Genomic DNA, 21,917 nt, shown 5'->3' on the forward strand with positions numbered 1-21,917 from the left:
TCTTAAAACTCCTTTCGCATTTTTCCAATCACTCTGTGTTGACGATGGGTAATGTGGTTTTGTCTAAATTGTTGCGCGTGGAACATGTATCACAAGGCTTCGCTTAAAAAAAAATCTTAAACTTTTAGCAAAAATAATACAAGTCAACACACAGCGAAGTGAAGTTTTTTCTAAGAACTTGAGAAGTATGAGGTCACAAAGTTGGCTCACGGAACAAAAAAACGGGACCGCAGGCCGGTGCCCAGACCTCCGCGGCATCTCCCCCTCGCTCTCGCCCAGCGTCGCCCCCCCGGACCGCCCACCCCAATACACAACGCCCCCCCTTCTCCTCCCACTCGCCTAAGCTGAGGGACAGGTGGCAGAAACCCGATCGGCGGTGCAGGGCCCTTCATGGAGGAAGCATTTCCATCTCAGACAGGCACGCTGCCCAAAACATAGCCGAACTGCCCCTCCCACCTGGCCAGAGCACGAGGCCCTCTGAGGTTGAGTACAATGTGCGTGTGTGTGTGTGTGTGTGTGTGTGTGTGTGTGTGTGGGGGGGGGGGGGGGGTCCTACAAATGAGGCCAGGCCGATGCCCTGTGGAGGGAAAGGAGGAGAAGCGTCAGGCCAAAAGGGAAGAGTGGGCGTATAATGGACTTTTTGGCTCCAGATACGAGCGGAGCAGGGCATGCAGCGGGTGTCCAGGGCCCAAAACGGGAAGTGGCAGGCTGGCTCTCATAATAGTCCAGGACAGCGTCCCACGGGGTCCTCGCTACAATAGCGGGGCAGGTGGCGTCTGTCGACAATGACCTCAATGAGCCCCTCACCTCTCCTAGCAAGAAGGCCCCACCCATCGGTGCTTCCCTTTTAACATCAGAACGGTCGCTAATGCAAGGATTTTTTATTATTAGGGATGTGAATTTTAAACAAAGGTGGGATGTTGGCATGGAATATGCATATTAATGCTTGCGTTATGGTGGCACGGCAGCCACAGCTAATGTCACAGAAGATTAGGATGAGGAATAGTATCAAAGCAATTGCCCGCCCGCATCACTGACTGTCCTTTTGAGGTTCGGGCACTGCTGCTCAATTTATCCAAGATGGGGATGGAGGGAAACAAGTGATGTGGAGGAGGAGAGAAAACATGGTGGACGCTTCTTCTAACCACACGCACGCACGCACGCACACACACACACAAGGAAGTGAACAGCTGGAGGGGCTATCAGACAGGCAGCGAAGCAGTTTGGCGCGAAATTGGAAAAGTTGAAAGAAGCACAGTCCTTCCCGTTGTAGCTGCTCTTCCTAATGAAAATGTTTGTTTGTCTAAAATAGGCCTAGGAGCGAGCATAGCCCGCAGTAAAAGGGGAAAGGAAGAACCTAGAAAGGCATACGTAAATAGTTTTTTGTGTACGCAAGGGGCTGTGGGGGGGGGGGGGTCTCCAAACAGGAGGAGATTTAATTAGTAAAATCTCATTAAGGCTAACAAAATTAAATGTAAGGTAATCCTTGGTGGGGATGTGAGAGGTTCTGCAGGAACTTAAGGGGAGGAGTGGGGGACCGAGGAGCTAAGCGGATATGGAGACCGGCTACTTTGCTACCTTACCTGCCTTACCTTTTATGCGACGGTAGCAGGAATTGAGGCAAGATATAACACACACACACACACACACACACACACACCCCCCCCCAATGCTGTGAGGTATTGTCCATATATTGTTGCCTTTAACTATTGGCTCCAATGACACTTTGAAATCTCATTCTGAAAGGGAGACCTCGGACCTCGGAGACCTAGAATGCTGTCAGAAAATCTACATCGATTTTGGGATATGTAGGTTAAAATGGCCGCTTTGGCCTCAAAACGCCTGTAGTCTAAAAGCGGTGCATCAGGACCATGGAGCAAAACTAAACATGTTAAGTAGAGCATAAACACCTAATTCTTCACTCCATGAATCCTGCCTTTGGGGATCCTTCAAAAACAGCTGAAGCCCTCAAAAGAGGCACCGCAGGTCCTTTGCTTTATAAATTGATCTGCAATCTGCTTATCTAGAAAATTACAAAACAAGGTACAGAGAGCAAGGGGGAAAAAAGCCCTTACTCAGAATTCAGTTGAGACCAGTGAGAGTGAGACCAGAATCTAACTAGCCTGAAAATGATACCCTAACACCCTCTTTCCAATGCAGTGGGATACAAAAAACAGAGGTCTCTTTTTTTAACAGTATATACTTCAATCTATTAACCACAGCATTTCTACACTCCTGGTGTAGAATCTATGAGTGATGATTGAAGTGTCTCTTTGGGTTTGACTGCCTCGACTGCGCCCTGACACGGAACGCGAAATCAATAAACATGACTTGGGTACAGCGAGGTGTTGACGGCATGAGTCACATTTGATTGTGTGCTCTTTAATTTATCAACAGAATTGACGCTGGCGTCTGAAGAGACTAATCTAAAGAGTCGATGCGCCGTAACTTAAAGTGCAACGCGACAAAATGAGGGCGTTCCCAAAAGTGCACGGAGAAATACGACAGGGTCCTTGGCCGAGCGCCATTCTTTGGCAATAAGGCACACAAATAAACACATTAAGCAGCAAAGGAATTCACCATTTTTACTGGAAGGCAAATGATGACTTACAGTTCCTTTTGGCCCACGGCAACACAGCGGCATTTAACGTCGTTCTCCGCCTGATAACCCAGTGTCCAGCTCTCCACACAAAGCCTGTTAAGAAAGGGTATCATTTTTACTATAAAAAAAAAAACAAAAAAACAGAAAAAAAGAACTCAAAACAGGCACTCCATCGTCACCGACCCAACAAACTGAAAATGACAACAAACCAATTCCACGTCTGGCACATAAATCAACAAAGCCAAGAAGGCAAAAACATTGACAAGACAAGTCAGCCTTTCCGTTGACTCCAGGGGCATGGGGAGGGAGGAGGGGGAAGAGGGGGGTTCAGGGAAGGTATTCACTCAAATTCCTTTAAGCAATCCACTAGCCGGCCATGGGCTGAGCCACCCTGAGCGCAACACTGGAGAGGAGCTGTAGCGCACATGTAAAAGATTTAGGTTCAATCAACCATGTAGGAGCGGACACCTGATCTTTCACTTAAACCTTGCCTCGCCAGTAGGAGTGCGGGGAGGCCTCACAGCGGGCTGCCCACCTCCAGCTATCTGCTCACAGAGAGGCTCTGAAGGCTTGGTATTTATCCAGCCCGCCAGGCCTCAGTGGGGACTACTGTGTGTGGTAGGTGGGTAGGCGCTGTAGGGACCACTGGGAGCAGGGGAGAGCAGTGGTTGGATGAGGGTAGAACGATGAGATGTGGCCATTATGTTTTAACACCGCAGGCTACGTTTAGTCGTTTCCTTCAATTTTGTTAAAAGGGGGAGAAATAGTTAACCCAGTGAAGTACTACAACAGTCATATTCAGTTTAAATAGAGTTGAGCGTTTCCACAAGCTTGGAGTCAGTACTGATCTTCAGTCTTATTCTATGGAGTTCATGTCGCAATACCATCCAAATAAGGAAACATAGAACTTCAATCAGCAACATTCTAATGCACGACTTAAGAGGGATTTTTTTTACAATTCTTGGAGCGTTTCAAAAGTTGGAATTAATACCTTGTTTCATTATTTTTCTGTTGAAGTTCTGCGTAACCTTCTTATGGTTATACGATCTGTCAACCATTTATTTTAGCATTAATAAATTATAATAAAGACACAAAAGAGGAGAAATCACACACTGATCATCGAGTAGAGACAGGCTGATAGGCCAGGATAAGGTAAGAGATCTTTTTCACAAAAGCTCAGGAACTTCATGACTCGGTTTCGCTCCAAAAGCGGCCTTCTGACCATGGGAGATTTGGATGAGAGCATTTCTTAGGTTTCCTCCAGCTACAAAGAAAACATTTTAGCCTCCTGGTAATCCTCTCAGAAGCCCTTCCTAAGCTCTAAGGGTCCTTCCTTCTCCGGGCCCATTCTCGGCCCCGTCTGGGAGCGCCGCAGAGCGTCTCTTATGACCCCCCCCCCCACCCCCCTCCATACCCCCCACCCCTCCCCTTCCCTTCCAAACTGACCACCCCTCCACCCCCTAAAAAAACATGTGTCCATGACCCCTGTGGGAGCTAGCCCTCCTTCCTGTTGACGTCAAAGTCAGTTAGAGCGTGGCTGCTGGTGCAGCGAGGGGTTCCACCCAGAGAGCTCCACCATGTTTCTTTGCAAAAGCCATGGAGGAAGCATTAATGTGCCTGGCTTTCACAGACAACAAGCTGCCCGCAAATACAGCATCTCCCTGATATGCATTTTATATATATATATATATATATATATATATATATATATATATATATATATATATATATATATATATATATATATATATATATATAATAATGCATGACACGCATGATATACATATATGCATCAATTCCCCGTCAATTAGATATGCATAAAATCAAATGGACTCCTTGCTCTAAGGTTATGCTTTGACTTCATTAACGCTGAAGGAATTGGACACAACAGCGGCTACTCCCCCGACAAGTTGTTGTGCTTCCTGCAAGTTGAGTATTTCATTGTCGCTCCCTGTGTACAACAACTTGCTCGTACCAATAATGGGATATGCTTGAATGCCTCAGGCAAACCCTCGGAGACATTCCAGCTCATTTGCCTCATTTGTTTTTACTGTTTGCATTCTCAGCAAACAGGTTTGGAAGAGACATGAAGCTGTATGAATATTCAGCACACCTCCCCCCCCCCCTCCCCAAATCGTAATCATACGGAGACTCGGCAGAACAGTGGAGATTCCAGATGGACATCTTTAAGATTTCCAAATCCTCCTCTTTTGGCAAGCAGGAGTTTTGGGGTCAAGGTGTGGAGGGAGGACCAAAAGACCCATTTCCCACAATCCCTCAGCAGCTCTAGCCCCCCAGCTGTTCTAGGACTTCCATAACAACAGCTGCGCAGAGGTTTAGTGCTTCACGTTGCTATGACAACTGCCGAGCCAATTCGCATGCACAGACTCTGGGTGCTAATAGCGAAAGTGACATTATGCCATAATTTCATTTCCATAAAACACAGCCAGGTTTTTAACAGTGCCAAGATTCTGGAGACATGAAAGGAGGAAAATAATTAATTTTGCATCATAATGCGTGCGGATCCTGAACTGTGAACTTGGGAGAAATCGCCCACAATTGACAAACAATCACGCTCCTACTTCGGCATTGTCTTCTGCAGCGTGAGAAATCAACTTCCCATCAGTGATGAATATTTCCGTGCTCGCACAATAGAAGTATAACTTTCTACGTCTGGCAGCTATATGTGCCACAGATCACTGTCCGGCAGGATGTGCAACAATTACAAATATTCCAGCTCTCCTGGCAAACAGGATATCAGGTCACTCGGCCACCTCAGCAATGAGACGGACTGAGGGTTTTTGTTTTTTTTACTGTGTGGCGGCCAATCGACCTGAGTTGCTGTTAGGGTTGAAGCATGCAAGATAAGAGAACTATATAACCAGGGTTCACTTCGCAAATGTTGATCGGGGTGCTGGCAAATGACAAGCAAATGATACATGGAGGACGATGGTACAACCCTCAAAATAAATTAGAAGCGGAATGTTATTTCACTTATGTCTCTTGGTACAGCGTCTCCGACAACAGTGACACCCGTCTTGCAGCGCCAATTTCCAAGACACTGGTGTGCGGCAAATGACTTTTTGAGTGTTTTTTAACAGTTATTCTAAGCTCATTAGTTGGGGCCACTATCTGGCTAGCCATACCTCGACTTGGCGGTTTAAGGCTAACGACTGTAGAATTCCAGGGAATTACGAGGGCTCAAGATGACAATGGCAGGTATTCCCACGGGGGTAACCAGAGTCTCCGTGGCGTCACAGCCAGTTTAAGCCCCAAGTTTAACGAGCACGCAGCTGATATCGGCAGCTGCGGCGGACAAAGAACAGCACACACACACACCGGCAGACACTCTTTCAAATAGCTATAGCTAGCCCCAAACGTCCATGCTCCAACATGTGCACACACACACACACACACACACGAAGCCAACAACTTCCTAACTTGCAGCTCCTGCCTCCAGGTACTTTAAAGACCGGGGCAGTTTTAAATCTGTGACCACAACGGTGAGTCTTTTCTTCTTTTTACCCGCGTTGATTATCCTCCCCGTATCGCACCACACAACAAAAATCTCCTTTTGCGCAGCAGGCAAAGACCAAACGAAAAATCATTGTTAGAATATCTAAAATAAATAAAACATCTCTCTTTACTGATGAGTCGGGTTGGATAGGGCAAACAAAAATGGAGCTTTCTCATTTCCAGCTTCCTATCCTCGCTTCCAGGGAAGAAAAAAGGTCTCTACCCAAGACTCCTGGACGTATTTTGTTTCGGAGACCTCCGTCAGTGAAGATTGTTGTTGTTAGATATGATTTAGTCCAAACCTCCTACCCTGTCTATACCATAGTTTGGGAGATAAAAGTGAAACTATGTTCAGAACAATCCTTATTATACATTATCTAACAGCGCTAACGTCTTGTAAAATAAATAATGGTGAGTTTTGATGCCGACCTCTGGGGGTGCCGGGACCCCCAGGGGTCCTGCCTCGGCCCTTCCCCCAGGCTTGAGTTGGACTTCAATTTACACAGGAGAAAATGGTCACGTTGGTCTTTGGCCCAAGCAAAGAGTCTGCAAGCTAGCTCACTAAACACAGTGACTTTGAGGCTGCGGTTCATTTCCCCAAGCTCACTCATTCTGGTGTCTCATTGCCTCTGACCAAAGAGGGAACTAGCTTGGCTGATTGTAAAGACTGAATCCAAACAGCCAGTCAACTCCAAAAAACGGAGCTCCACCGCTCCTACAAAGCGTGACTTACATAACACTCCGTGATCCAGCTGTTTTGCCGCTGTGATGTGTCCCTCACACTCACCGGCAAGTGAGAGTGGAGGCACTACAGTTTATTTCACCTAATTTAGAGTGTCTTTCCTGATCGCGTGGCTGCGGCCCCACATCGGGTCTAATCCACAGCCCTATACACACACACATCTGCACATGCACACAATATAAGGTCAAAAGGAGGGGAAAAGGCATCGAGCGACACTGAAATTTAAATTCTTCCAGCGGGAGAGCCAACATGTGCCTGGACGCGGCACCATAGTCATTCCGGACTGACTGATTTGCACGGAAATCATTGAAATTGGAAGTCTTTATTCTTTATCTGAGCCAGACAGAGACGACGGCCATTCAGATCAAGGCCCTTAAAACAAGTGAGAAAATTAATTTGATGTGTTTCACGTTGAGTTTTTTTTTCCAACCCTCAATCTATCTCCACTCCACAAAGAGAATGTCACTCGGGTTTAACTAAATTGATTAAAAACAATATGATTTACAAAAAAAAAAAACCCAAAAAACAAAAAAAAAAACAATTAGAATTGTTCTAACTGCAAATGTATATAGATTCATTAAATTGTGCAGTCGCGAACACCACTTATTTAGAGTGATCTGAAGATTGAAACACAATGGAATTGGTGGAGAGAGGCTGAGGCAGTGGAGGCCGACTGAGGAAATTCCCTGACAATTTCTGGAGTGCAGCGGGTCCTGTGTTTTCTCTCTCCGTCTCTTTTTTTCTTACGGTCTCCTACCTCCTCTGATCTGTGCCAAGGAAGAATAAGGTTAACCCCTCTGGAGCGACGCAGGAGATCGGCCTCCATTGCATTCGTTCTCTTCTATGTTCTTGCATATGAGATGTTAACCGGGGGTTAAGATTGGGATTTGGAAGGTGGGTGGATGGCGAAAAGAAAATGTGCGAAAACCCATTCGTGATGTTTTTTTTAAGGAACGGTCAAACATCAAAAAAAAAATAAAATAAAAAAATAAAAATACTTTGGCCACCCTAAACAAAAGGGGATCATTGAAGATATCACAGAGTTTAATTCCTTCCGTAATGCCCATCTAGAAAAATAAGGCAACATTAAGTAACAATGTTACTGCAGACCAATGGATTACAAAATCCTCCTTCCTACTGGCTCAAAACATGTCTCGATTGAAGCTATACCTAATATAATACGACTATATACAGTAGTTATCCCGAAACTAATCCCTGCAATGCATTCTCATACATCAGGGTTCACACCTCTTCTTCAGCCAGCTAAAGACACAGCGCGCCGTCCATTTTCCAAGAATAGGTGTCTTCTACAGGGAGCCTTAAAAAATTCAGAGGTGTTCTGTCATCTGTATTGAATGTCTACAGCCGTTTATAAATACCAACGACGGTGAGGGGTGGAGAGGCGGTGTGCCCTGCAAGTGAGATTGAGATAGACAGTCAGAAGAAGACACTGATGGAAGAAGAGCGACGTACACAGACAGACATGAGACACTGGTCCACGTGTGCACACGCACTAACAAACCCCTTTTTTCCCCTCACAATCATTTTCTCTATCTTGTTCCCTGTAGTGCACGATATCTTGAACACACACTTGCGCACGCACGCACACACACACACACGCATACATACGATGCAAGCATTTCCGAGTAAGGGTCAATTGGCAGGTGCGATCCATCCCTCATCTCTTGTCATGGTACATCTCACCTTCATATTCCCACCGGCGGCTCTTGAAGTGCTGCCCTCAGATAAGACCCCCCCCCCCCCAGCACCTTCCTCTCACCCAACCCATTGAGACTAAACAAACAAATCTGGCCGCCGATCAGCACTCTCGGCTTTCAAGATCCATTTTACACCGCACTGACACCGCAGCAATGTGAGACCCGGGCCAACCGAAAGGGAAATTGGCATGCGCTCGCTTGCGGGGGGGGATGGGGCAAGGGTTGGGACCGGTTGGAGGGGTAATGAGACCTTGACCGCAGACCGGGGGCGCGGGGTGTCGAGCGGTCGGCATGAGCGCGGCCGTGTAGAAAGGCTTCTTTCCTCACCCGGCAAGGACTTTGTCATGACAGCAGGGCAGACACGGGTACAGCTCCACCGCTTACTGTATTTACCCCACTGGCCCGCGGGCTTGGCAGCTGTTTTCAAGTCCCTTTCAGCATAAGACTGTCGTAGATTTTTGTCGCTGACATTTTATGAAGACACAGAGGGCTCGCTGATATGTGTAGAGGTGTGTGTGTGGACATATGCGCATACCGTACATTTTAAGTGTGTCCACAGCAGTGGTTCTCAAACTTGGTAGAGTGATAGACTCTTCTCTGTGTGCCAAATTAGCTAAAATAAGAAGATGCAGTTTATTAATCCCCGTGGGGATGGTGAGCAGCGCCCGGGAGGAAACCCCACGTGATCATGGGGAAAACAAAGTCCAGACAGAAAGGCCTCGGTGGGATTTTAACCGAGAACCTTCTTGCTGTGCGGCAACAACGCTAACCACCGAGGCTCCATGGCACCTCATGGCAACGACTTGTACGAAAAAAAAGATTAAATGCAAAAAGTAAACATTTACTTCGCAGATTTGGACATTTATGGAACTGGTTCTCAGTAGGTGTTTGCCAAGATCTCTGCGTGTTCCTGTAAATCAACAGCTGGCATAGTCTCTCCCATTAAAGGTTACAAACTATATTACGAATCATAATATACATTTCTTTGACTCCGTAATTTAGAGGCAAATGTTCCCAAATAAATTGTTTTAACCCTCTGTGGTGACCTTTGCACTAAACAAAATGAAGCACTCAAACGTTTGTAAAATTCTGACGGATGATGAGATTGTCGGGTTTTTTTTATCCATTATATTCTCGCGAGATCTTTGAGGGATTTTAATTACATTTAAAGATTTTCCAGTGGATAAAAATACTGTCATCTTAGATATCCCCATCGTCGGAACAAATGATTGTGTATTAATACTCAAGAATTGTTGCACATTTATCTTGTGTATTGATTTTATGCAGTGACAATATCTTTGGCTGTCACTGTAGCTCACCATCAACAAGAAACAAACTAAACCCAAAGTGACGCTTAATTAAAATGGCTTTTGGAAAGGGTTTTATTTGACGTTTCATCGACTAAACGCAATATTTGAACTCACACTTGGGCAAACCACATGCATTTTGTCTCCCTCCAAACTACAGAATGATGCTGTCTGGGGAACGCGGGGTGCGTTCGATCAAAGCCTTATGACTAAAGTGTGCTCAGCGCGTCTGCGTTACGACGGGTCCTCCTCCGTGGCGCCGTCAGCTGTCAGAGTGGAGCAACGCGGCGGTCTGTCGCCTCAAAGCCGTCTCTGCTATGTTCTGCTCCGCTTTTGTCTGTCACTGTGTGAGCTGCACACACTCCCCAACCCCTCAAATTAAGTCAAAGTACAGCTTGCAACCTATGTTTATTCATGAAACGGCTGAAGACACACAAATAAAAATACAGAAACGCTCGGGTATGAAAATATTCTTTCCGTAATTTGGATTGCGCTGCAGTATATCGCTCTCTTTTCAGGAATGTCTTGGAATATTGCGATGGATCTGGGAAGCAAAGCTCTTATCGTGGCACATATCCTGACATGCTAATTACCCAACGCACAGTTTGAGTTCATTTATTATGCATGAAATAATCTAATATGATGGCTGTGATAATTATGCACACACAGATAAGATAAAAGAGTGGTAACCAATTATGGCAAGGGAGTCAGGGAAAAAGTAATTATTCTTTGTAGTGGAAAGGAGTCTTGGTTTAAAATGGGGGTTTTGTCTGCGTCTTTTTTTTTTTTTTTAATAAACTGTAGCACTGCGCACTGCAATTAGCACAAAGAATCCTGTCTGTACAAGATTCATTTTAAAAATGTTCTTGAGTGACCATAGAGTACAACTAATACGCTGCCTTTCATTGTTTATTAAAGAATTGCAGAAATAGGCTTTTTACCAGTTACTAGGGCTGGGTATTGGGGGGGACATCACGATTAAATTTGGATTAAATCCAATATTGATGAGATGGCTCAGGATACAGTTCTAGATTGATATGTTGACATTTTATAGATAATAATTGGAATTTCTACCAACCTTTCAGTTTACCATCTGACGTGTAAAATATAAAATAATTCACAGAACCAATTTCAATTAATTCGTGGAAAATGGTTACATCACTTCCAAACAAAGATATTACAGATATCGAAGTTTTCAAAGCAATTCAGAAATATAAGCAATATAATAAAAAAATAAATAAAAAAAAGTATCCCAACCCCTGCTTGTTACATTAAAAAAGCAATCAGAGACAGACGGTACAACATCAGGAATGATTGTTTGATGAGGTTCACAGGTGTCGGCTGAAGAGGAATTGACAAAACTGTCAATCCTGAAACAAACAAGAGATCTAGCAACGAGCGTCCAAAGCCTGAGCTGCGCGTTCAACCACAACGTCTTGCTGGTGGATTCCTTCAGAGCCGTGTGCCCCGTTGATGATAATTCCGCACAATTGTTCCGAAAGCCCCTTTTGACGTACTTGAGAAATACGACGCGGTTAAATTCGAAATGCGCCGTGACTTCTAACGTCCGCTCTCATCAGAAGCAGCGAAATGAAAAAGGACCGCGAAAAGAAGGGAGCGAGCGTTTAGCGTCAGACGCTTTGCGGGCCAGACGCATTGAGGAGTCATTAGACCCCGACATTTTTTAATTTACGCCAGAAATGACATGTGGTTAGCCTCCCCACCTCCCCCAAAAACAAATGCAAACATGACACAGTGTCGCATTCATTCCCAAGTTGTGCCGCGGCATTAAGAATTAGAAATGACTGGGAGGGGAGTGGGGGACTTGACAGAAAGTTGATTTGACTGAAACTTCACTTTAAATTAAACTTTTAATGTGCTGGATGCCGCTGTGTATCTTTGTATCATTAGATGTCAAGCAGGATATGAACCAGGCAGAACAAATCAGTGATATTTTATAGATCGCTATTTCATAAAAGGGAGGCACTGTTGGAAACATTCTGAAATTGAAGATTTTCAATGAATCATATATTTATTGTGAACTTAAACAGCTCATGCGTTTCCTATAATCCCTTATGATACCTTGACTTTGCTAACAGTTCATAGACAAACATAAACACGCACGAATGACTTAGTAGGATGAGCATCCCCATGAGGCATAAACTAAGCACTGGCATAAACACACAATGTTGAATTAAAGACAGCTCTGCATGACGACGCCACAGCGATAACATGAGACACTGTAGAACTTTCAAACAAAGTGAAAGAAGCTTCAGAAACAAACTTTTGACCTATGAGGGCTGCTTTAGTATCCAGGTTTATTTCTTTTACGCACGCACGCACGCACACACACGCACACACGCACACACACCCGAAGTCATTATATTACAATCTAATGAAGTGAGGAGAGGAAAAAGCAATAGCATTGACTGTGGTCACGATGAGCCTTCTGTAGCTTCACATTGCAAGGTTACCTTGAAGTTGCACAGGTAAATGTAATCACTTGAGTAACTCCACTTGGGAGGGAGAAAAAAAACAACAAAAAAAAAAAAAACACAGACAACATACACACACTCAAAATACACACAAAAGCCGAGAATCAGTAAAAGTTGCTAAAATCCATTATGTATTTTCTGGCTTGAAAGAAAAAAAGATCTTGATTGCATCTGACTTTTAAAAGCATCAAGATATTCCACTGAATCAACCAAAATTAACAGGAGCAGCAAAGAGAAAGCAGCCACAAAAAATGAATTTCAACAATATGAGAACTATACCTCGCATGTAAAGTTTACAACGGTCACTTTGCTACTGCTTCCTTGCGGTGCTAAAATATGTTAGTGTGCATTGTGTACAATTGAAGAAACTCTTATGAAAGACTTCTGCTTGACTGCTACATGACAAGTAGCTGTCGAGTCATCCTGAAAAAGTTTTCATGCCATCGTATTTTAATTAGAAAATGTTTATGTTCTCTCATGGTACCTCACAACCAGCTGCACTTACTGGCTCAAGAGTTGAGCTTGCATCGCAGACTGATACCCAGCGCTGCGGTCGTGAGCGGCAAAAAGAAAGTTCCCTCCGGGACCCGAGTCTTCTAATATGTCGGGACCTCAGGAATCCAACAGAAAAAAAACGAAAAAACCTCCATGCGCCGCACCATGGCAGTAAGGAATAAAATATTTCAAGTGTTTTTAGAAAAGTAAAAGATTTACTTTTACCAGTAAAGAAATGGAAGCCATTAAGCCTGCATCGACGAACAGGACACATAAAGGAGGTGATTGGTGGCCAAAATTTAAATAACTCTTAAAATGCATTAATGCAAATTCTTCCATCCTTTCTCTACTTAGTACTGCTTTGCGTGCAGTGTGTTGACAGCATGCTACTGTTTAAGGAAAGACCTGGAAAAGAGATTTAAAGGGTTTTTTTTTTTTAATCAGCCGTTTCATTTAGCGTTCCACTCCAGACGTCAGCAGCTCACGAGTGAAAGGAAACAGCCGGCTCCACAGAAAGGATTCCTTGATTAACACCAACGTCAAAACAAAGTGACGGTCAAAAAACTGTTTTGCGGAGTACGTATTCGGTACACGGGAGAGAGAGTCATGGAAAGTGCAGCACACCTAAATTATATCATTCGAGAGGGTTTTAGAAAAATATGGTTTCGCTCGGGTAAATATCCTTTTAGAGGTAGCAAGGTCTAAAAGCATTTTGCTTCGAGTATATTTGACTTCCATTGACTGCTCCGGCCAGTCCGTCACTTCTTTGACACGGAGGCCAATTTCTTCATCCCTATTACACTATTTACGGATGACAACGTGGACCACCAAATTGCACACTCAAAATGTTAGCTGAACAGCAAGGTTTTGGCCAATGAATTTGACTCGGACAAATAACCTCAACCACACCGGAGTCGACAATTTGAATGCCTTATTTTAAGGCTTAAAGGTTTTCCCACTCGGACTGCTTTTAAGCATAATGAGAAGCTGCAGCAGAGTGGTCATTCCTCAATAGCAAAGCATTCAGCAAGGTTGTGCAATGAACTATGTTATTAATGATGGAAGTTTCGATAAGGGCGGGGTTGAAAAACTGCGAACCTATCCATTTACGCATCCCTATATCAATATAGACTCATTTGTTCATTAACGCTTCCGCTTACTGTATTTTCATATTTTCCTTTTCAATGTATGTGCCATGTTTCGAAATAAAGGACCATCCGAACCTATAAAGAGAAAAACAGACATGCATGCGGTTTGCCCGCTGAATAACTAGTGATCACATCATAGCGGTTGCTTCCAGCTTTGCGAATGCAGCTAAAGGTCTTAAGAAGAGCAATGTTCATTTTGCAACACACTCTTGGGAGCTGTCACGCCGCTGATACATATTTTGCACGACAAAGAGAAAAAAGCTTTTTAACTGAATTGAAAAGAATATGGAATTGGTCTGTTTTATTGGGAAGTTCTACATGCTGTGTAGGTAAATCATGCATGAATGTAGTTATGAAAAATGAGTGCGTGAAGTGTGGGGAGCGCTTTGCTTTTTTCAAAATAGAACAGAGGAATTTGAATGTATTTTTCTTGGAAATGGGTATATGAAATATTTTTAACACAGTTAGCCAGGTTTTGCAGAGCAAAAATGGAGGAGACATAAATAGTGTGGATAGTATATTATTTTTTTAAATGTATTAATTTTACAGAGGAGCACAAATATGCAGCCATACTGTGCTTGGTGGGATATCCTCAGCTTTGATCTGCTGTTAAATTCAAATAAAATATTTTGAACTTCACACAGCTCAGCTGTTGCCGGGACTCCTCAAATATAATAAATTCAGGATTTAGTGGCAGGCTTCATATTTCTCTGTGTGAGGCGGTATTAATTTATCAGGATTATCTGCATTCCACCAGAGATCCAAAAGGCACAATGAGGTTCAGCGTCTTGTTAAAGGTCTTTGAATCCAGAATTTTATAATAGGCTGCTTCTAATTTGATTTAGTTTGATCCTTAAATAACCACAGATGAAAAAATATCTTAATTGTTTCTCGTGCTAAGAAAAAACAAACAAACCATGCAATAAATAGTAAACATAATGGGCCGCAAATTTTGAAAGTTGAACAAGTTAAAAACATGCATGAAAAAACGTACATTAAAAAAATGGCATAGTGAATAACATATATTTGCTGGTTCAGCCTGCTGTTAAAATCTATGATATAAATACATTCTGTGCCATGGATTCAACTAAGTTTGAGGAACGCAAGCCGGCTTGTTTTTCATTTCCTCTTTCTGTAATAAAGGGGAATGCAATTACGGTGCTGACGCTGTAATCGTTTGTTAATGACTAAAGCTTTTGTATGATTTCCTCCATGCTGCTGCGTCACTTTTTATAGATCTGTATTCCATGCCTGGAGAGTGTCCGGTGAACAGTGTTTTCTACAGAGCTAATTCGAGACTCTCTGGGTTCAAGTGAGTTAAATGCGGCAAGACAAATCGATCCATTGATCAAGCAATCAATCAACCAATCAGTCAGCCAATCAATCAATCAATCAATCCCATAAGAGCTATTTGAAAAGATTGTGAAGACCACGGCATATAAATCCAGGCTCTGATGACACAGTAGCGGTGCAATTTTCAGCATGTCCAACTGCGTGTACATTCTGGCTTGACTGCAGCAGAGCAAAACTATTTTAAGGAGGTTCCTGCGATACATGTTCCGATTAGCATCTCCTCACAAATTCTGCTACTGGTGAGGGGGGACTTCATCAAAAGAATCCCAAATTGGCGCTGCGTTACATAACATCTTGGTCATATAGGAGAGTTTAATGACCTTCGGCACATTTTTATTTTCCTTTAGTAGGTGGGGAGAGGGGGGTTGGGGAGTTGGGGGGGTTGCAGTCCACAACCAGGCCACAATCATACTGATTATGGTCCAGTCACTAAAATAAACTATTCAAAGCTTGTACAGGATTTAATATATCTGTACAGTGGTGACTTTCAGGTTGTGAAATCCGGTATAATCAGTGTTTTCTATTCGTCTATTTCTTATTTCATAAAACTAGTATGTGCCCGTTCAAAAGACTTTCTAAGACATTTCAATGGCACAATAACCAAAATGTCATGATTCAGTCCTGTGTTCCACAATGGAAGACGCCGTGCACCGGGGAAATACACTCTTTGTGACTCAGTCGCAGAGCCCTGAAGCCCCGCCCCCCGCTGTTTGCTGTTTATTGAAAGTGTATTAATATTACATGTGTCGCGAGTCCAAATTCGACACTGCACGTCCTTGGTTCCCCAGCAACACACCCACCGAGTGCGAAGTAAATCGGACTGAACGGCCGTCGAGATAATTGAAGGATATACAGACAGACAGACAGACAGGCAGACAGGCAGACAGACATCCCTTCCTTTATAGTTGGATATAGTCATAGTTAGATAAATATGTTTAGGCAGCGAGCACAGCATTTGTACCGATTTGAACTGACTGCTATAAAGCTAAAAAACTTTTTGTAAACTTTTCTCTGTCCTTAAAAACTGTTCTATTTGTTTGTTTTACAACCGCATGCAAAATTGACAGTATGGGGGGGGGGTTGTCAAATTTGCCCGCCGCTTCTCCCGGAGCATAAATCAAGCCCCTCCGTATCCGTCTCCGATCCTGGTCCCCGGTGGCTTACTTAAGAGCCGTGCCAGCGCAGCAGTAGCTGTGGAATGAGCAGGGGTAAGCATGCGAGGGCCGCCCTTGAGCTCAGCCGTCTGACGGTATAAACAGGCCTCCCTGCCTCCTCCAGAGAGCAATAGGGATCAAGTGAGCTTAGCGGGCCTGGACAGGGCCAGCGCATGTGATGCACAACACATTTGTCCAAACAATCGGTGCGCGGTATAATCAAAAAAAAAAAAAAAAGAAAAAGAAAAGGAGAAACAATCGCCCCGCATCAGCGCCCGCGCCACCCTGAGCAGGACCCCGATGCGCTCGGAGACGCGGCAGACTGAGGCCTTATGAATAATTCTCAACGTATCTTTTCCAGGGTAATTTAGGGAAGCAAGGACGGAAAAAAAAAAAAAAAAAGAACGAAAAGAAACAATTACAAATGACAATTGATTACAAAACAACCATTTGTATGCCAGGAAATAGGAGACTGTGAGAGTTGGACGAGACCCACAAGGAACATCCATGATCTCTGAGTAACAACGACGACAACAAAAATGATGCATCTGTTGTTGACGTCGAACACCATGACGGGAAGTGTTGGAGGCAACAGCAAAGGAAATGACAAGACATTTTGCGAGCACTTCAATTTCCTTCGCTCGCTTTACGGCCATAGATAAACGCCAAAATTAGTTTGCAACATATGCTTTCCTCGCTCTGTTTACTTCCTTCATTTGGTGTGACTGAATCGCTTTATTAGTGATTACCATCCCAAAAACCGCAGGAATGCACAGCACCACACCTCATAATGTCATTTACCCATAAAGCAGGGAATGAGAATATGCAAATACTGCCTGGGTAGCGCACAATCTCAAACGTGGCCCCGGGCTGCTTGTCCAATGACACAAATCATCAATTAAGATCTCAGCAGGGTTTAGGGGGGGAGGGGGTCATCTAAATTGCCATCATCCCTTTCTGGCAATATTGAGAACCACGTGGGGTACGCCACAACAAAGAACAAACATCACAAAGGGTGATCAGCGGCGATGTTTTTACAGCGCAGATGGGAGCAAGATATACAATCGGTTCTCAATTGGTGGCTCCCGATTCAAAAAGCGGCCGCGGCTCCTTTCAAGTGGGACCGGGGGCATAATGTCTGTCCACTCCTTTAAAAAATGGGAATATATATTTTGAAGTGTATCGGGTTTCTGATGCTGTGCTTTTATGTTGCGTGGCCGCCATGGCCTCATTTCACGAATGCCCCACATACCACACCGTCATACAATTAAGAAGTCGTACTTAAATAATAATACAACTAATACTTATAATAACAAACACTCTAATACGCTCATATTATCAGATTGTCACTTACATTTACCCAGCTATACAGTGGACAAAAAGCATTGTGCGTAACTGCACCATTTGTTTGGGGAAATCAATTACAATAGTTCAAATCTTAAATTATGTTTGGATGTGACGTAATGGCTGAGGATAAATGTGAATCCTAAGGCAAGACCCGCGGAGAACCTTCACAACAGCTGTGTGCACTTGGCACCGGTGGCATTCTACGCATTTAAATACATTTTCCCAGGTGGGGCGAGGTAAGTTCCTTCGGAGATGTTTCGGTCAGTATTCCAAATACCGAACGTCTGAGATGTAAGTGACTAATTTTGTGATTTCCCGGTGAGGCAGACCAACGACGATTGCAAAGCACAGCCTTGCTTAATTAAACCAGTGCACATCCAATGCCAAGATCAGCTTCGTACTGCGCTCCCTAAAGGACTTACCTTCATGGAGGACGGAAGTCCTGCACATTTTTACAAGACAGACTAAAGCAAAGAAAACGTGACCTTTCTAACGAAAAGTCTGACCGTTCAGATTTTAAAGAGCAATTTTTTTTTTTTTTACACAGTGAAATATCAACATCAGCGTATTCCTGAGGTTTACATAACCAAGCACATTTGCCCCTTTCCAATTTCCAAGGCGTGTTACATTAGAAAGTCTGGCTCAAATTATAAATGTTATAAATGTTGATTTGCATCAGGGAAAATAATAATTGTAATAATAAAAATAATAATAATAATAATAATAACAACAACAACAACTAACTAAAAAAGGACTCTACTCTCATAAGCGCGATACAGCGGCGATAGACAGAGCTCTATCAAGTAGGACTCTGGGTGACCGCGAGGTAGGAATAAACCAGTCATCCGAACCAGAAAGCAGTGAACGGCGCACAAAGAAGACCACTGTTCAGACTGGGGAGTGTGCTCCGGACAGGGCAGGCTGGAGGTAAACATTGGACCTGGCTGACTTGAGAGCAACTTTCACTTACTATAAATTGAAAACAATTTTTTATATATATAATATATATACATATACACACACACACACACACACACACACACACACACACACACACACACACACACACACACACAATCTGTGCAGTGTCTAAGTGATTTTTTTTTTTCTTTTTTTTAAGATAAACAGCTCGGATAAGCTGACAGGATATAATTTAGAGACATTAAAATTAAATCGAAAAGAAAATGAATTAATACATAATAAAAATAAATAACACACATATAAAAAATTAGCATAAATAACAAATACACAAAAGGTTACAGTTGCACACATTAAATATATATAAATATATATATATATATACTAACCTACATAGATAAAACTGAATATTTGTTTTCTTTGGGGATTTTCTTTTCCCCCACAATCGACTTGAGCTGATTCCTCCTCGTTTACCTCGTCAGACAAACAAGCAAACCTACCTCAGCGACACTTCACTTTTAACTTTCTAACTTTTTTTTTTCTACGCAATATTAAGAAAAAAAAAAAAGGCGGGATCGGGTGAACAATTATCCATCTAAAAACCAAAAAGCCTCCCGCGTGAAAAGACCACAAAACCAGCCAAGGATCAGGAAGCCAATTTAAATTGAGGGGGGGGGGGGAGGGGACAAATTATGCATTCGTGCAAAATCCCAAATCCACTCAAAATGAATAAACCAACAAACGAAATCGGGGGGTTGTTGTTTTTTCTTTTTGGTTTTTTTGACGTCACGCGAATAGCGGCGGCAGGTGCTAGGCGGCTAACCTCACGGCTAACGCTAATACCTGTTTGTTCCTCTTCTTTTCCTTTACTTGTCTTTTTTTTTTGTTGTTGTTGTTGTTGTTGTTGTTGCCAATCGATCGATTTAATATTTGTCGACCCCCCCCCACAATAAAAACAAAACAACAAAAAAAAAAAAAACAACATCAAATCACTGACACGACTGTGAATCCGAAACGCCGCTGCGCGACGACGACAACAACAACAACAACGACAACAACGACAACAACAACAAACAGAAAAGGAAAGAAATCCATGGCAACGGGGTCTTTCGGTTCGGCAAGAGCCTCCCCCCACCACCCACCCACCCCGCTCTCTCTCTCTCCCCATCCCTCTCCCTCTCTCCCCGTTCCCTCTCTCTTTTTCTCCCCCCGTGCACCCGCCTCCCCTCCCGTCCCCCTTCTCCCCTCTCCTCCCTCTCCCCCTCCCCCTCCCCTCTCCCCCTCTCCCCCCTCCCCTCTCGCTCGCCCCGGCCGCATGAATAATGCCCGCTCGCCTTCTGTGACGGCGGGGAGTGGGGGGGGGAGGAGGGAGGCAGACGCCGCGGCACGGCGCCTGCCGGTGGAAATGAATGGCAGCTTACCTGAGTGCCAATCTTCATCAGACTGACACCGGGCTGACAGCACAGCCCTATACTCCTCCACGCCGAGCCCTGACGTCACGCAGCCAGGCCACGCCCACCGCCGCCGCCGCCGCCGCCGCCGAAGCCCCCGTTCTCTGAGGAGGGAGAGGGAGAGGGAGGGAGAGAGAGGGAGAGGGAGGGAGGGAGAGGGCACGAACGGGAGAAAGGAAAGACAGAAAAGCGGGGCCACCGCGGTGGAGTGTCCCCCAGTACCGGTTCAAAGCCGCCGCCACCACCAGCACCAGCACCAGCACCAGCACCAGCACCGCCGCCACCACCACCAGTAGCGGTGTAGTCGCTATACTGGGAGTGGAAGCGCGGAGGGATGGAAAGGCCAGCCCCCTATCGGTGTACGTTCATCATTACATCTCCTCAAGCGATCTATTTTGAAATATTTCCCTTATTCATGTCTGTTTGTTTGTTTGATTGTTTATTATAATAAAAAAAATATTATTATTATTCTTATTATTAGTTGTAGTAGTAGTAGTAGTAGTATTGTTATTGTTATTTTACTTTATTTTTATAGTTGTTTTAGATGCGAATTTACCACGGTCAGTCAAAACAAAGTGAACGAGGAAAGCTTAAAAGTTAAGGGAAACCACTGGATTTGCCCCTAATTGGTTGATTTGAGTTCAACACACATCTGGCCTGCGCGCAGAGCAGCGAATGTTATATTATATTATATTATATTATATTATATTAGTATTATTATTATATTACATTATAATATATTATTATTACCTTACATTACATTACATTACATGATATTATATTCTGATAGAAGTTTAGGTTTCTAAATACAAAAATAAAAAATAGATTTTATTACATCATTTAGCAGACGCTTTTGTTCAAGTGACTTACAATAAGTACATTTTTGTCATAGTAATCAAACCAGCCGTCTATCACAGTCACAGCCTGCTAAAGTTTCTTTAGTAATGAGTAGCACGAGCAGAGTTGGATCATTTGCATTTATTTTTACAATTTTAGGATTGAGATCCTCATGGTATAGAGGCAGAGGGGAGTATATTATATTATATTATGTTCTATTATATTATATTATATTATATTATGTTAGATTTTATCATTTTATATAATATTACGTTATATCATATTATATTATATCATATCATATTATACCATAGCATATAATATAATATTATATTATATTATATTATATTATATCGTATCATATTATATCATATCATACCCTATCATATCATATCATATTATGTTATATTGTATCATATTATATTATATTATAATACATCATATCATATCATATCATATTATATAACATCATATTATATCATATCATATTACATCATATAATTTGATATCATAACATATAATATTATATTATTTTATATCATATGTAATATAATATAATATAAAATTATATTATATTATATTATAATATATATATTATATATATATATATGTATTATTATATATATATTATATTATATTATATATTATATAATATTATATTATATATATAATATTAGTATTAATATTATATTATATATTATATTATATTATGTTATATTATATTATATGTTATATATATTATATATATTATATTATAGTATTATTATATTATATTATATTAGTATTATTATTATATTATATTATATTATATTTTATTATATTATATTATATTAT

General features: G+C 42.7%; 1 protein-coding gene across 3 annotated transcripts in view; it reads right to left on the bottom strand.

The window, feature by feature from the left end:
• LOC307240075 (homeobox protein PKNOX2-like) overlaps positions 1-20,567 on the bottom strand; it is an 82,988-nt gene extending 62,421 nt beyond the window's left edge. The window contains exons 1-2 of one of the 3 annotated variants that reach the window (XM_080013681.1): positions 20,217-20,567; positions 2,612-2,695 (exon numbers count right to left, since the gene is read on the bottom strand). The gene's annotated coding sequence lies outside the window, so the exon portion shown is untranslated. Of the gene's footprint in view, positions 1-2,611; positions 2,696-19,184; positions 19,268-19,638; positions 19,713-20,216 lie in introns of those variants that run through there. The other 2 variants (XM_080013682.1, XM_080013683.1) reach the window with 2 other exon arrangements.
• Between the last annotated feature and the right edge of the window lie 1,350 nt (positions 20,568-21,917).

This window comes from Zeus faber, assembly GCF_960531495.2.
Source record: "Zeus faber genome assembly, chromosome: 14".
Lineage (NCBI taxonomy): Eukaryota > Metazoa > Chordata > Actinopteri > Zeiformes > Zeidae > Zeus > Zeus faber.